The sequence below is a fragment of the Balaenoptera musculus genome, chromosome 17 (genome assembly GCF_009873245.2).
Source record: "Balaenoptera musculus isolate JJ_BM4_2016_0621 chromosome 17, mBalMus1.pri.v3, whole genome shotgun sequence".
Taxonomy (NCBI): domain Eukaryota; kingdom Metazoa; phylum Chordata; class Mammalia; order Artiodactyla; family Balaenopteridae; genus Balaenoptera; species Balaenoptera musculus.
In genome coordinates, this window is record NC_045801.1 from 68,707,811 (window position 1) to 68,725,621 (window position 17,811).

At 38.2% G+C, this 17,811-nt stretch overlaps 1 long non-coding RNA gene across 1 annotated transcript in view; it reads left to right on the top strand.

Moving 5' to 3' along the window:
- The window catches only part of LOC118883812, a 92,715-nt gene that overhangs the window by 4,182 nt on the left and 70,722 nt on the right, over positions 1 to 17,811 (top strand). Inside the window, exon 2 of the long non-coding RNA XR_005017094.1 lies at positions 1,468 to 1,593. This is a non-coding gene — a long non-coding RNA (uncharacterized LOC118883812). The remainder of the gene's footprint in view (positions 1 to 1,467; positions 1,594 to 17,811) is intronic.

Below are 17,811 nucleotides of genomic sequence, written 5' to 3' on the forward strand. Positions count from 1 at the left end.
TTGTCTAGGAAATCCAATGTTCCAGTAATTTGATAAAATAACAGAAAAGGACCCTTAAAACACTTATATTATTTCCACATGGTTCATTTTTAACTGATTTATAATTTAACTTGGAAGTACTTGAAGTGAAAATTTAATTTTGAAAATTTCTTAATCGTAGATAAAAATCTGTGTATTCATGTACTTCAGTTTTAGTCAGAAACCCATACACAAAATCTATTATTTCGTTTTAAAAAGGAAAAAGATACAGTGTTAAGGTTTTGTGCCGTTAGTGGAGAAGCAGTTTGAACATTGTACATTTGCCTAGAAGGAACTTTGGACTTTAGGGCAAAAAAAATGATGGTAGCATTTTAGAACTGACGTTGTTTTGTTCTCTGTAAAATACACAACGGTTGCACTTCAGAAATCGGCGTTTGCCAAAATCTTGATCACCTGTGAGTTGAGCAAGCGCCGCTGGCTGATGGTTTTCATTCATAAGACTTCATCACCAAATCCCAAGGGAATGAAATTGGCTTTAGATTTAGAGTTCAATATAAAAATGAAAGAGTGATATACAAAGGAAAGCCGAAGGTCCAGAATTTTACGGATATTTGTACTTAGAGTCCAGTAACAGAAAAATTTAGATCCATTTATTAAACGATCATTTTCTATTCTGTTTTAACTTACAAAAGTAAAATGGCAATGAGTAAGAAATCTTTTCTGTGTTTTTCTTAAGTCGATAAAATCTGAACAGTTTTTCTAAATGACTTGAAAGCAGATTTACTCCCAATTAGGCAACCGAGTCCTGAATGCCTTTCCCCTAAAGAAAGCAGCTGCATCACCACACGGCCTTCGATTTGTCTTCGCAGTTATAGACCATGTGTGAACATACACCGATCCGCCAATCAAAATGTTCTTCTAAATTTCCCACATGAGCAATATCAGGAATGAGTAGGGGGCTTCCCTTGTGGTGCAGTGGTTGAGAATCTGCCTGCCAAGGCAGGGGACACAGGTTTGAGCCGTGGTCCAGGAAGATCCCACATGCCGCGGAGCAGTTAAGCCTGTGCGCCACAACTACTGAGCCTGCGCGCTACTGAAGCCCGCACGCCTAGAGTCCGTACTCTGTAACAAGAGAAGCCATGCCAACGAGAAGCCCGTGCACCGTAATGTATGGTAGCCCCCGCTCGCCCCAACAAGAGAAAGCCGCGCACATAAACGAAGACCCAACACAGCCATAAATAAATAAATAAATAAATAAATAAATAAATAAATAAATTTATTTTTTTAAAAAAGAATGCGCAGGGAAGTTATCCCTATGCCAAATAAACATTAATTCTTGGCCCTCTTAACCAAAAATTGTTTCTAAACATTATTAACCCATTATTTTTTAGAACATGTCTGTGAAAAATGAAAACAACAGGTGGAAAACCTAAAAAGTATGACCCTATATGTGGTAAATTCTGTAGCGTACACTTTTCTTTTTTCTAGGTCTTTTTACTTGCCAAAGGAAGACGACGAAGGAAACGATCTCTGAGTGGCAAGTAGGTGTGTGACTGCATCCTTGTCAGCACCCCAGGAGTGCACTGCAGTCTAAGCCAGCTCGCTGGGCATTTGGTAATCCAGAAGACCCAGTTGCTTGTGGTGTGTGTACTCTCCCCTGAGGCCTAAGTAGGAGTTATTATTTAGAATGTATAAATAATGTTCCTGGCATTTTCCAGTATTTATTTCAGTTGCCTCATTATACAAGATAGTGTGAATTTCAGCTGGGGAGGAAGCTGCTTTCTTATGGTGGTTCCTAGATTCCCTTCTCTGGAAAGCCAGTGGATTTCAAAGGAATCCATGGTTTAGGTCTCAGCCTTCAGTTTATTCATCTGGAAAATGAAGGATTTTGACTAGGTGGCCTTTACGATTCATCTCTATGATCCTTTTCTTTTGTTAAAAAATTATGCTCTTCAGATACTCCAATACTACTTTCTTATAAAGTGCTTTCTCTCCTGGTTTTTGATTAAAGTTTTTGACTGATGTATCCATTTACAAACCTCCCCCTCTTCCTGAGTCATTTATCTCATTTCCTAGGCTGGTTGTATGACTCCACATAGTGAAACAGCTTCCTGTGTGCACAAGGAGACTGTGACTACAGATGTGCTAATCAGTTTTTAATAACGTGGAGGTTGATTATTGTGCTTTGTAGGTTATTCATGATGCTTTTCCTTTTTCTTTTTTTCTTGCTTACCGTTAAACTTCTTTGAGAATTGGAAGAAAGGGTAGAGAATGAGCAGAGTGTAGATTATTTTACTATTTGTTAGTTGTTCTGGAAAAATTTCTTGTAGGTAAGAAGACAGAAGCTATATTTTAAAATGTTTATAAAATATTTATATTTATAAAGTCATGTCTGGGAATGAAAGATGATGGTGGATTGGCTTTATTTGTATCTTTTCTGGCCTGAGACCTAGAACTGATGATGTTCTTTGATTATTATAATTATAGAAAAGTTTTAAAGAAAGCTTCAAAGTTAACTCCCTCAAATAATAAAATTGGGGCAATTTTGTGTTTCATAGTTTGGTGTTGCTTCAGAGAAAGCTAGTCAGAGAATTTCAGTACAAGGAAGGTAAAGTACAGGCATACCTCGGAGAGACTGTGGGTTTGGTTCTAGACCACTGCAATAAAGTGAATACTGCAATAAATCAAGTCACATGAATTTTTTGGCTTCCCAATGCATATAAAAGTTATGTTTAGACAATACTTTAGTCTATTAAGTGTGCAATAGCATTATGTCTAAGAAAACAGTGTGCATACCTTAATTAAAAACACTTTCTTGCTAAAAAATGCTAGCCATCATCTGATAACTCAGGTTTGCCACAAACTTTTCAATTGGTAAAAAACAGAATCTGCAAAGCACGATAGAGCAAAGCACAATAAAACAAGGTATTCCTATAGAATAAAATATAATAACATTGCTGGCATGTTTAGTAATTATCATTCTGAGAATGAGTCTTGGTGATTTCTGGCCTGATTACCTGGGGACAGATTCCCCAAGGGATCATCATCTCATCTGAAAAATGGGCTAACATTATTTCTCAGTTTTAGAGTTCTATGAGTGGGAGATAAGTTATTCAAACACGCGTTTGTAAAGAACTCTTAAGAAGATCTTCTTTTTTCCCCATCAGATTCTCTAAGACCTCTGTGACTCTACCTCTCCCCTACCAGGTTGAGAACTAGTGTACTGTAGAAGAGGGAGATAATGAAGGGAGTAACTGGTGAAGATTTTATGGAAGAATAACTTGGCCTTTGAGCCTGCATAGAATTTGAATAGATGGGAGGAGGAAGAGGGTCATTCCAGTAGATGGTAGCGATATGAATAAAGACATGTAGCCAGTATTTATGGAGCAAGTACAATGTATCAGGAAATGATTATTTTTATAAATCTTCACAGTGGGCCTAGGAGGTAGACATTACCAGTATCCTCATTTTACAGATGAGAAGACTGAAGATCATAAGGGTTAAGTGAATTGCCCAAAGTCATGCAGTTAGTACATGGTAGAACCAGGATCTGCATCTTTGCAGTCTAATTCCAACCCAGCTACGTAAGCACTACCCCATAGAGCTTCCTCTCTCTGGTCCATTAGCAGTTTGCTTGTCTAGGATAGATGATTTGTGTTGTAAGAAATAAGCTAGGTAAGAAGTAAGCTAATAAGCTTGGGTAGATAAGTAGAGCAGTACCAAATGTGGAGCACTTTTAGGATCAAGAGGAAGAATTTGGATTATTTTTCAGTTTTTTAAAAATTGAGATATAGTTAATGTACAATATTATATAAGTTACAAGTATACAGCATAGTGATTCACAATTTGTAAAGGTTATACTCCAGTTATGGTTATTCTAAAATATTGGCCATCTTCCCTGTGTTGTACCATATATCCTTGTAGCTTATTTATTTTATACATAATAGTTTGCACCTCTAAATTCCATACCCCTATCTTGTCCCTCCTCTGGTCCCTCTCCCTACTAGTTTGTTCTCTATGTGTGTGAGTCTGTTTCCTTTTTGTTATATCCACTAGTTTGTTTTATTTTTTAGATTCCACGTGTGAGTGATATCACACATTATTTGTCTTTGTCTGACTTTTTTCACTAAGCATAATACCCTCCAAGTCTATCCATGTTGTTGCAAATAGCAACATTTCATTCTTTTTGTGGCTAAGTAATATTCCATTGTGTGTGTGTGTATATATTACATCTTCTTTGTACATTCATCTGTTGATGGACACTTAGCTTGCTTCCATATCTTGACAATGGTAAATAATGCTGCTCTGAACATTGGAGTGCATGTATTTTTTCAAATTAGTGTTTTCATTTTTTTCGGAGATTTTATCAGGAGTGGAATTGCTGGGTCATATGGTAGTTCTATTTTAGTTTTTTGAGAAACCACCATATTGTTTTCCACAGTGACTGCATCAATTTACATTCCCACGAACAGTGTACAAGAGTTCCCTTTTCTCCACATCCTCACCAACATTGTTATTTGTGGTCTTTTTGATGATAGCCATTCTGACAGGTGTGATGTGACATCTCACTGAGGTTTTAATTTGCATTTCTTTGATGATTAACAGTGTTGAGTATCTTTTCATGTGCCTGTTGGCCATCTGTATGTTTTCCTTGGAAAAATGTCTATTCAGGTCTTCTGCCCATTTTTTAATTGGGTTGGGTTTTTTTTTTTCTTTTCTCTGATGTTGGGTTGTATGAGCTGTTTATATATATATATATATATATATATATGTATATATATAATTGTTTTAACATCTTTATTGGAGTATAATTGCTTTACAATGGTGTGTTAGTTTCTGCTTTATAACAAAGTGAATCAGCTGTATGTATACATATATCCCCATATCTCCTCCCTCTTGCGTCTCCCTCCCACCCTCCCTATCCCACCCCTCTAGGTGGTCACAATGCACCGAGCTGATCTCCCTGTGCTATGCGGCTGCTTCCCAGTAGCTATCTATTTTACATTTGGTAGTGTATATATGTCCATGCCACTCTCTCACTTCGTCCCAGCTTACCTCCTTTCCCCCTCCCCGTGTCCTCAAGTCCATTCTCTACGTGTGCGTCTTTATTCCTGTCCTGCCCCTAGGTTCTTCAGACCCATTTTTTTTTTTTTTTTTTAGATTCCATATATATGTGTTAGCATACGGTATTTGTTTTTCTCTTTCTGACTTACTTTACTCTGTATGACAGACTCTAGGTCTATCCACCTCACTACAAATAACTCAATTCCATTTCTTTTTATGGCTGAGTAATATTCCATAGTATATATGCGCCACATCTTCTTTATCCATTCATCTGTCAGTGGACACTTAGGTTGCTTCCATGTCCTGGCTATTGAAAATAGAGCTGCAATGAACATTGTGGTATATGACTCTTTTTGAATTATGGTTTTCTCAGGGTATATGCCCAGTAGTGGGATTGCTGGGTCATATGGTAGTTCTATTTTTAGTTTTTTAAGAAACCTCCATACTGTTCTCCATAGTGGCTGTGTCAGTTTACATTCCAATCAACAGTGCAAGAGAGTTCCCTTTTCTCCACACCCTCTCCAGCATTTATTGTCTGTAGATTTTTTGATGATGGCCATTCTGACAGGTGTGAAGTGATACCTCATTGTAGTTTTGATTTGCATTTCTCTAATGATTAGTGATGTTGAGCATCCTTTCATGTGTTTGTTGGCAATCTGTATATCCTCTTTGGAGAAATGTCCATTTAGGTCTTCTGCCCATTTTTGGACTGGGCTGTTTGTTTTTTTAGTATTGAGCTGCATGAGCTGCTTGTAAATTTTGGAGATTAATCCTTTGTCAGTTGCTTCGTTTGCAAATATTTTCTCCCATGTTTATATATTTTTGGATATTAACCCCTTATTCAGTCATATCATTAGCAAATATTTTCTCCCATTCAGTGGGTTGTCTATTTGTTTTGTCAATGATTTCCTTTTCAGTGCAAAAGCTTTTAAGTCTAATTAGGTTCCATTTGTTTATTTTTCATTTCATTTCCTTTGCTTTAGGAGACAGATCCAAAAAAATATTGCTACAATTTATGTCAAAGAGTGTTCTGCCTATGTTTTCTTCTGTGAGTTTCATGGTTTCCAGTCTTACATTTAGGTCTTTAATCCATTTTGAGTTTATTTTTGTATGTGGTGTAAGAAACTGTTCTAATTTCATTCTTTTGCATGTAACTGTCCAGTTTTCCCAGCACCACTTATTGAAGAGACTGCCTTTTCTCCATTGTATATTCTTGCCTCCTTTGTCATAGATTAATTGACCATAAGTGTGTGGGTTTATTTTGGGGCTCTCTCTTCTGTTCCATTGATCTTTGTGTCTGTTTTTGTGCCAGTACCATACTTTTTTGATTATAGGAAGAATTTGGATTTGATGCCAGAGGTAATACGGAGCCATGGAGGATTTTAGACCAGTGAAGACATAACCAAAATAGAATTTCTTAATTATATTTTTAAATCTTCCATGTTCTTACTGATATTCTGTCTTCTTGACCTATCAGTTAGTGAGATGTGTGTTGAAATCTTCTATCTTGATTATAGATTTATCAATGTGTAATTCTACCAAATTTCCATTCTATGTTTTGATGTTATGTTATAAAAGAGCATGGACATTTAGCATTACTAAATTCTCCTGATGAATTTTTTTTATCCTTTTATCACAACATAGTGACCATCGTTATCCTGAATAATGCTTTCAACAGTACTATAGCTCTATTACCATTTTTGGTTAGTATTTGTCTGATTTATCTTTTTCCATTTTTTATTTCCAAACTCCATATGTCCTTTTGCCTTAGATATGTTCCTTGTAAACAGTATATAGCTGGATTTTGTTGGTGGTTTGTTTTTTTACATCAAATCTGACAGTCTGTGACTTTTCATCAGTACATTTAGACTAATTAATATATTGTGAGTACTGCTATATTGTATTTATTATCTTATTTTATGCTTTCTATTTACATGGTATTTTCTATACCTATTTTTCTCTGCTCCTGTATTGATTGATTAGCTTGATTTAGTTTTCTTTCCTTTTTTTAATAATTAAGACATAGTTAACATGTTATATTAGTTTTAGGTGTATAACATAATGATCCAGTAGTTGTATATATCATGAAATGATCACCACAATAAATCTAGTTAACATTTGTCACCACACATACAGTTTTTTTCCTTCTGATAAGAACTTTCAAGATACCCTCTCTTAGCAACTTTCAAATATACAATACGGTATTAACTATAGTCACCATGCTGTACATTACACCTGTTGGACTTGTTTATTTTATAACTAGCAGTTTATACTTTTGACCACCCTCACCCATTTTACCCACCCTCCCCACTCCCCACCTGTGGCAGCTACCAGTCTGTTCTCTGTGTCTGTGAGTTTTGGGGTTTTTTGTTAATTTTTTTTTTTTTTTAAGATTCCACATATAAGTGAGGTCATATGGTATTTGTCTTCCTATGTCTGACTTATTTTACTTAGCAGTGCCCTCAAGCTCCATCCATGTTGTTCGATATGGCAAAATTTCATTCTTTTTGTGGCTGAATAATATTCCATTGTATATATATATACACCACATTTTAAAAATCAATTTATCCATTGATGGACACTAGGTTGTTTTCTTATCGTGGCTAATGTAAATAATGCTGCAGTGAACATGAGGGTACAAATAATCTTTTCAAGTTAGGGTTTCGTTTCCTTTGGATAAATACCCGGAAGTGGAATTGCTGGGTCATACGGTAGTTCTATTTTTAGTTTTTTGAGGAAACTTCATACTGTCTTCCATAGTGGCCGTGACAATTTACATTCCCACGAATAGTGCACAAGTGTTCCCTTTTCTCCACATCCTCACTGACACTTGTTATTTTTTGTCTTTTTGATAATAGATATTCTAGCAGGTGTGAAGTGATATCTCATTGTGGTTGTGATTTGCATTTCCCTGAGGACTGTAGATATCTTATTCCTAGTTTTCAGAGGAATCCTTCTATAACATTTTATAATAAGAATGATGCCTTGTATAGAGTAATTAACTCTATACTCAACTCCTAATTTGCAGATATCTTTTCTAATGAGTTAGTGTTGAATATTATCAAAACTTTTCTGTATCAATTAAAATTATCATAAAGGTTTTTTTCCTTTTAATATGTTAATATGGTAAATTATGTTTATATATTTCACAAATTTCACATTCTGGGATAAACCTGCTTGATCACGATGTGTTATCTTTTTCTGTACTGCTAGATTTGGTTTGCTAACATTTTGTTTACATTTTTGCCTCTGTTCACGGGTGAGGTGGGCCTGTTACTTTTCCTCTTTGTACTATCCTTGTCTGGTTTAGATATCAATGCTACAGTAACATTACTGGCTAAATTGGGGAGTATTCCTCTTTTGCTCATCTCTGGTAGTGTTTGTATAAGATTGGAACACCTGATTACTTGAAAGTTTTGTAGAATTCACCTATAAAATCATGTAGGTTTAGTATTTTCTTTGTGAGTAGATTTTAAAGTTCTGATTTCATTTTATGAGATGGAGTCATTTGACTTCTCAAAACAGTTTTGGTAAGATACATATTTCTAGAAATTTGTCTATTTCTTCTAATTTTTCAGATTTATTGGCGTAAAATTTTCATAATAGTCTCTCAGAAAATTCTCCTCTTTATCTGAAGTTATGCCTATCACTTCACTCCTAATATTATTTTGTCTATTCTCTTTTTTTTCTTGATCAATCTTACCAGAGGATTTTCTATTTAATTAGTTTTTGCAGAGATCTAGTTTTTAACTTGATACTCTCCATTGTATCTTTATTTTCCATCTTATTAATTTCTGCTTTTTTATTCATCTTCCTTCAACTTAGATATTGTTATTCTTTAAAAAAAACTTCTGTAGTTCAACTTAAGTTCCTAATTTTCAGACTTTGTTTTTTATATGTAAGTATTTAAAGCTGTACCTTTCCCTTCAAGTAATACTTTCACCACTTCTCACAAAACTTATGGTACTTTGATTTTCACTCAGTTCTCTGTATTTTCCTGGAATAAATATTTTTTAAAGCTTTTTTTAAAAAATTAAATTATTTTATTTTATTTATTTTTGGCTGTGTTGGGTCTTCGTTGCTGTGCACGAGCTTTCTCTAGTTGCGGCGAGCGGGGGCTACTCTTCATTGCGGTGCGCAGGCTTCTCATTGCAGTGGCTTTTCTTGTTGCGGAGCATGGGCTCTAGGCGTGCAGGCTTTGGTAGTTGTGGCTCGCAGTCTCAGTAGTTGTGGCTCACAGGCTCAGTAGTTGTGGCTCGCGGGCTTAGTTGCTCTGCAGCATGTGGGATCTTCCCAGACCAGGGCTAGAACCCATGTCCCCTGCATTGGCAGGCAGATTCTTAACCACTGCGCCACCAGGGAAGCCCTATAGCTGGACTTTAAAAAAAGTCTCTTTTATCTGGCATGCTTAATTCATTAACATTCAATGGAATTTAGAACATATTTGGGTTTGTTTTAACTGTCTTCAGGTTTTTGGGGTTTTCTGGTCCTTTTTTTTTTCCTCTCTCTTTCTCTGAATAGTTTGTTTTTATTCTTTAATTCTTTTTTTTCTAATTGTTTAGAAGTTAGACACTATTTTTTTTCTTTTCAAGGTTGAATCTGGATTTTTTCCATTTATATTTAACTTCATGAAGTCTGAGGTTAATCAGTATCTTAACACTCCCTGCCAAATAATAGAAGGTTGTGAACTTTGATCATCCTCCATCAAATTATTTACTATTCTTGGCCAGTATTTTGGTTGCATCTTTTTAAAACTCCTAAATTAGACATTATTTTAGTTATAGATAATATGTTTAAATTTACCAATTTGTTTAGATGTTTATAAATATCTCTGCTCATTTTTCCTTCTTGTCTCTTAAAATTCTTTTAGGGTCATTTTCTGTCTTCCTGCAGTATATTCTTGTAAGATTCGTTCATTAAGTTTTCCTGATAGCAAACTCTTACAGTTTTTGTTTATCTGAAAATGTCCTAATTAATGAAAGATAGTTTAGTTGAATATGCAGGTCTAGATTGATAGTCACCTACTCTCAGTACTTTGAAGATATTATTCACCCTTTTGGTTTCCATTCCTGCTCTTGTAGAAGTGGGCTGTCTTTCGTATTACATAAACATAATACCTCCATATATTTTGATATAACTATATATTTTACTAGATTTATGGAACACTACTGTTTCTTATATTTTATCATAATTTCCTCAGAAAAAGTGCATAGGTGGTATACTGGAATACCACCTATGGTATTCCATATGGTATGGTGGTATACTGGTAGTCGGAATGAACTTTTGGCCAACCCTATAACTTCCGAGTTCTTTTATGTTTGAAAATGCTCTTCTTTGACCTCTTTTGTGGTTTGTTCACTGCTGGGCCCACTCTCCGCTCCTTTAAAAATATTCATGTCAAGACATACTACGCCAGAGCCATGATAGCAAGTAATTCACAGGTTTGTTACTCACTCAGGTGTAGGCAAAGTGAGGGAAGTCTCAGAGGGAGGGGACTCACCAATGAGAGGACTCTACAGCTTCCATATAGATGATGTTCTGGACAGGCATAGAATTCTTGGAGCACAATTCTTTTCTTTCAAAATCACTAAATAGTAACTCATGATGAAACATATTTCTTCCCTTTAAATAAATCTACCCAAGAGTTGTCATTACATTTTTTTTTTATAACAGCCCTTTTTTTTTTTTTTTAATTTTTACTTATTTAATTATTTATTTTTTGGGCTGTGCTGGGTCTTCGTTTCTGTGCGAGGGCTTCCTCTAGCTGTGGCAAGCAGGGGTCACTCTTCATCGTGGTGCGCGGGCCTCTCACTGTCGCGGCCTCTCTTGTTGCGGAGCACAGGCTCCAGACGCGCAGGCTCAGCAATTGTGGCTCACAGGCCTAGTTGCTCCGCGGCATGTGGGATCTTCCCAGACCAGGGCTCGAACCCGTGTCCCCTGCATTAGCAGGCAGATTCTCAACCACTGCGCCACCAGGGAAGCCCCTGTCGTTACATTTTAATTAAAGTTCTCCTTAGGTTTTCTCCCCCGTTAAATCTGCCTCAATAGGAGCCACCCGTTCAGATATGGTCTGTAAACGCTTTGCCTGCTCATGTCAGTTGGTGGGGTTGGATCCCATATGGAGCAGGATTTGGGGTCTCTTTGAGCAGCATGATTCTCAATTCTGGGGAGGTTCAGGGTCTCTAGCTCTGGTTCCCCTTCAGGCAATCTTAGCACTGTACCAGGCTTGGCTGGAGAAGCCAGTTTTCTCTGCAGTGGCTGAGTCCGCCTGGAGTTGTAAACAACATTCCAGAGGTATGCATCCTCCACTGGCTGCTTGGCTCAATTTTCTTGGGAACCAGATGTCTCAGATGGGTGTGGGATTGCCTCTGTCTGTAACAGTGGGCCACCCACCATACACACACACACACAGACACACACACACACACACACACACACACACACACACACACATCCACACACCTCTTTCTCCATTAGCTGTTTATTTTGCTTATTAAATGATATGGAATGAAGTATGACTCATGGACATATTCATAATCCAGCCCAAATCTACCTTCCTGGTCCCCTTGCCTGCTGCTTCTCCACACACAAAGTGCTTCGTAAGTGCTGAATTATTCTTCTGTTTCCTGAACACATGATATACTTTCTCATTTCCAGATCTTCTAGCAGAAAGTGGGAGAAATAAGAATCAGTGTATTAGAAACATAGACCCAGGCTGACATCACTCCAGAATCTGTCTGCCAACACCGCATTTTTAAAATGAATAAGGAAACTGAATCTGGTTCAGGGTCATATAGCTTGTTTTAGTCAATATTAGGATATGGTGGGGTATGACGCTTGACAGGAAGCAGTGAGACGGAGAGAAGAGTGTTGACAGGGAAGCCCTGCCAGCGACATACAGGAGGAGAGGCCAGGTTCTTCTGAGAGTTGTGTGTTCATTTGTTCATTTAGCGCATCTCAGTCTGAACTTCACCAGATGAATTAGGAGGTAACAAAATAGAAATGGGTGAGGAACATTTTAAATAGAGAGCAGCTTCATCAAAGATCAGAAATGTGAAAGTGCATGATGTGTTTGGGAAAACAGAACAGTTCAGAGTTGCTGAGACATTTGGAGGGCTAGCAGGAAATGAGGCTGTGGCGATCAGGTGGGCCAGATTGTGGAGGGGTTTGCATATCACACTTTGTTCTGTATTCAACCAACATTTACTGAAGACCTCCTATGTGCCAGGAGCCGTGCCAGCACTGGGGATAGATGAGTGAGAGAGACAGTGTTCCTGCTCTCCAGGAGCTACAGGCATTAAGGAGCTGATGGAATGGAGTGATTTAAGCCTGTAGATTGATGGAAAGTTCAGTCTAGTGGCAGTCAAGGGCAAAGGGACTGGAAACAAGGATTCCGGATAAGTAGGAAACTGCCTTAGTTCAAGGGAGAAATGATGCAAGCCTGGACTTTGGAGAGTGATGGCAGCTGGTAGAGCAGAGGTAATAGAGAGGCATGCACGGGCCAGGGAAAAGGTCAAGGAGGCAGGACCTGGAGAGGGAAGAATGCCAATAGCCTCTAGCTGCATCCATCCTTGTCTGGTCTAAAAATGCTGATGATGTTTCTACGTCTCGGCTCTTATTTCTGCCTCTTATGGGTTCTTGGCGAGAGAGAGTCTAACCGCCCATCTTGCTCCCCATGGCTTGAAGCATTGCGTCTGTATTTCCAGTAAACACAGGATGTTGTTAGCCAGGTTCGAGTTCACAGTCCACTAGTTCATCATAATTGACTTACTGGAAATGCTCCTGTGGAGGAATTCAGTTATTTTCTTAGTTTTTACTAGAGCAGTTGGAGATCCCTTTGAGGAAATTCTGTGAATTATCTTACAGATATGTGACTTATCTTATATAACTGTTATAAAAAGAATTGCTAAATGAGGCAATTTAGCAATTGTGAATTATCTTATATAATTGTTATAAAAAGAATTGCTAAATGAGGAAATATTGTATAATTCTATGTATAAATATATATAGTTTGAAATATTTAGGGACTATTAGTTTTTGTTGTCTTCATCATCTTTTAATAGCTATAAAATAAAGGGGACATGGCAATTGCCATTTTAACAAAGGATGTTTTACCAAATATCCTTTCCCTTTTCTTTCCCTCCTCTTGGCATCTTGTTGAAATCTGTTTTCTCATAATATGCAACAAAAGGATTTATTCCCTTGGCAACATATTTAATAACACGATTTAGCAGACACTATCGATACCTTGCAAATCGTAATTTCTTCTAAGCAAATAAGTGTTGAGAACATTTTGTTACATTATATTTTTCTCCCTGTTTACGACTCCCAGGTTAGCCATATACATAAACTGCACACTGCAGCTCTTCTACCAAGCCTCCAGGACAGCTTCTCGTGTGCGCAGCAGGCTTGGAAATGGACATATGATAGGATACTTTATTTTTCTCCTTTTCTGGTTTGCATCGATTATGAATCAACAGACACTTGGTGACTGCCTAATGCAACAGAACAAAAAGACAACAGGTTGCCTGCATTATAGGGACTGTTACTCTAATTGAAAGGACAAAATGCCACCATGGGAAGGCATATAAAAAGTGTGGCAGGGTTTCCCAGACACTGTAATGTACCCCTGGCACATGTATTTGCTCCCTTCCCATCATACTCCATACTGGTCCCAATATTTTTCATGACCACCTGCTTCCTACTTACGTGTAGAAAAAGAATGGAAATCATCTACCTCACAATTTTGGGAATAAGATCCAATGCCTCCCAGGAGGAAACAAGATCTGAATGAAGTACCATCTAAATAAAGTGGAAGATAAAAGTTTGAAAGGGTAGCTTCATATTTATGTAGTCCTTGTTGACTGGTTTAGTAGTAACCAGTGGAAAATAAAAAAATGATATAACTTACAAACTTGCTGCCTGCCAAGAGTCGTCAGCTCATGAGTTTAATTAGGAAAAGTGAATGTTTCCTTATTTGATGCTACCGCTCCTTCCTGTTTACATTCAGAGAAGAGGAGTGACTTCCCCAGGGAACCTGTCCTCCAACTGCTGTCTTTGACTGGGCCCTCCCCTGTGCTCTCCTCCCACCAGCACCAGAGTCCAGGCCAGAGCGGGTGCTTAGGACGGTGCCAATGAGTCATCAGAGTTGGCACTTTCTGACTCTGCATCATTTGCCTTTCCCACTGCTGGGTCCTGTCCTCTTTGGGTTACAACTGTCAGGTCTGAGCCTGTTTCAGAGATGTTATAGGCCAGCGACCTCAGTCTCAGGCTCTCTCATAAGCACATAACTGTGGTTCCTTATGATCTCTAATTCCTGTTCTGGATTCTCAGTCTCTGTGCACTACTGCTGAATTCAGGTGCACCTGTCAATCCAACTTAATGGTGTTTTGTACCAAAAAATTATAAAAATATAATATGATACCATTTTAGAATTGAGACAAATGAAAGTGACAACTATAATTTAAAGCAAACCTTTTGTCAAGCAGAGCCGAAGTCAGAAATGCATAGAATTTTGGAAAATAAAACCTAGAGAAACCACAAATTTGGGTTTTATGATTTAAAAATGACCTAAGTACTTTCTAAAGATTCTCTAATATCAGATTCACCGTAGCATAATGAGTCAAGTGGCTTTTTCTTTTTCTTTTTTGATATAGGAGATTGAAAGTGTAGCTCCAGGATCTCGAACCTATAAGAACAATTGATCTAGGTAGGAATGGTAACTCCAGTACCCAAAAGGGTCAGGCAGGAAATGTACATGAGTGAAGCCCATAGCTGCCACACATTCTGACAAACTATCTGAAGAGATCTTTGGATTTATGGCTTCCCTGGTCCAGACATTTCTAATATCTTACTTAATTACTATAGGTTAATCTGGGCCTAAAATAATTACTCAAGAAACCTGTTAAGTGTGTTTGCACAATCTCCTGGAACTTGCATTAACCTGAAAGGTACCTGGCTAATCCTTTCAAGTGTCTGCTGTGTTTGTTTCTCTGAGTAACCATTACTTTGTAAGGACTTTCCAGTTTATCAGACTATAGCATAGTCACATATGCTCTTAAACTTCAACAGCAAGCGAAAAATAGTAAAGGAAAAAAATTGAGATTACAGACAACTGAAAAACTATGATGGGAATACAGGATTCTAAATGTTGACACCAGAGAATCAGGCATGGCTGAGAAACAGCAACATCTGTCCTGAAGCATCATGCTTATTTGGACCAAAGTTGTTATAACTCATAGCAAGAGAGATACATGGCAAAGGTGGATGATGAAGGTTGCTATGGAGAAGATGCAGGAAATGATTCAGAATATTGCCCAGAAATTTATTTTATTGAATATTGATAAATCCCATGCGACATGTGTCAGGCTATTATACAATGAATTGGATATCAGGGATTCCTAGTGACTGTCCTTAGGCTATGCCCATCATGTATAACCCACATATGAAAGCGGAAATTTCCAAATGACACTCCATGCTACAGAGTTACACACAGAGTGAGTGGTTTTCAGATTTGAGTGTGCATGTGAATCACTAAGTGTGCTAATTACAAACATCAGCTTTATTCTGATTCAGGGGATCTGCAGACCATATTTTGAGACACGATGGTTTAAAAAGGAAGGAATGAAAAGCATTACAGAGGTTTTGACTTGTTTTCTTGATAACTGGTCTTGTTCACACTCTTTGGAAGCCATTCCTTCAGCTACAAAATGTTAGAACTCCTTGAAGAAAAGAAAACATGTTTTATCATTGTCCAGAGCCGTTTTTTCATATATTTATGATGACTCCCAAGTTTATCCTCCTAACCCAGAACTTTTTTGAACTCCAAGTGTGTATATCCAGCTGTCTGCTGGACACCTGTACTTGAATGTATAGTATACTTCTCCCACCTCACACAGCAACTAAAATCCTCCCTCTGAGCCTCGTTCACCTACAGCTTTTCCTATTTCAGTTAATGGCAACACCATTCTTCCAGTTACCCAGGCCAAAAACTTGGAGTCATCCAAGAAGTCATTTTCTTTTTTCCATATCCCATATCCAATTGGCTCACAAATCCCGCCCCCTACCTTCAAAGTATATGAAGAATCTGGTCATTTTCCCTACCCCTTGCTAGATCCTGGTCCAAGGGTTTAACCATTTCTTCCCTGAATTACTGCAGATCTCCTTACTGGTCTCCTTGCTTTCATTCTTGTTCCCTTATAATCTGTTCTCAACACAGCACTCAGAGTGCTCTTCTAAAATAAAAACCATGTCCTGTCCTTCTTCTTTCCTGAGCCCCATGTCACTCAGAATAAGAGCCAGAAAACTGAGTTTGACCTGCAGGGCTCGAGATCTCCCTGACCTTTTCTTACACCTCCCTTCCACCTGCTCACTCTCTTCTGGGCTCATCCTGCATGCTGTTCCTTGAAGCCACTTGGCCTTCGCACTAGTTGTTCCCTCATTGTACTAGTTGCCTGGAATGCTCTTCTCCAGCATATCTGAATGGCTTTCTTCCTCACCACCTTTAAGTCTTTGCTCAAATGTTGCCTTCTCTGAGGGCCAACTCTTACCCCTTTATTTATTTAAAACTTTGACCCACTTTCCCTCCTGCCCATCTTCTCACCATGAGACCCCAACCCCCTTTGCTCTGCTCTGGTTTTCCATAGCACCTCTACCCTGGTAACAAACTGGATTAGTTTTCATTTTTTATATTGATTGATTGATTGATTTAATGTTAGTTGTTTACTTTTCTTTCTCCCACACTAGAATGTAAGTGCCCCAGGGAAGTGATTTTTATCTGTTTTGTTCACTGAGGTGTCCCAGGTGCTTAGAAAGGTGCTTGCCACATACTAGGTGCTCAATAAATATTTGCTTAGTGAACTCAATGGAATATTTATGGAGTAGTTACTCAAAGTCAGGCACTGTTCTAAGTTCTAGGAATATGGCTGTGAATACATAGGACAGCTCTGCCTTCTTGGAGCTGACGTTCCTTAGGAAACTAGGAGCAAAAAAGCAGAACTGCAGAGTGTGCAGCATTTTGTGTGGAGGACAGCGTGATGGGGCTGATAAAGCGGCTACAGCAGTCAGAGGTGGTGGAGAGCACCTAGTAACAGCCCTAAGCAAAAGACAGAGGGGATCCAAAAGGTGTGGTGTGCAGGAGAGCTAAAGCTTCCAGAAAATAGAGAGTGTATCGCAGTGTGCAAAAGTACAGGAATTACAGAAAAGAAAAGTAGGCGTGAAGAAGAAAGAATATGCAGGGCAAGGGGGGCGGGGAAGAGACAGAAAGCTTATGTAAACAGCACCTAACAGAATCTCCAAATAACAATGGCTTACCTCACAGTGGTTTATTCCACCACATAAAAGAAATCCATAGGAGGGAGCCAGGTTTGTGTGGAAGCTTCAGGATCCCATCAGTGACCCAGCATCTGGTCTCCATCCTGAGCGCATGCCTTCTATCCTCAAAATCGCTTCCTGGAAGGAGGCAAAGGAAAGGGCAAAAGCGTGCATCTCCTGGCTGAGGAATCTTCTAGAAAATGACACAATACTTCTCACAGGCTAGAGCTTAGTTACCTAGCCATATCTAGCTAGCTATAAAAGAGTCTAACGAAACTGGTGTTTTAACCTGGGCATTGCCATCACAAACATCTATGCCACAGGAATAAATGGATAAACTACAGTTTATTAGAAAAGGATCCAAAATTAAAACACAGAGCATAAAAGAGCCAGACCAAGACCTTGATTTAATCATGGCTGGAAGGAAGTGTTGGTAGTTAAAACTGTACTGTCTGC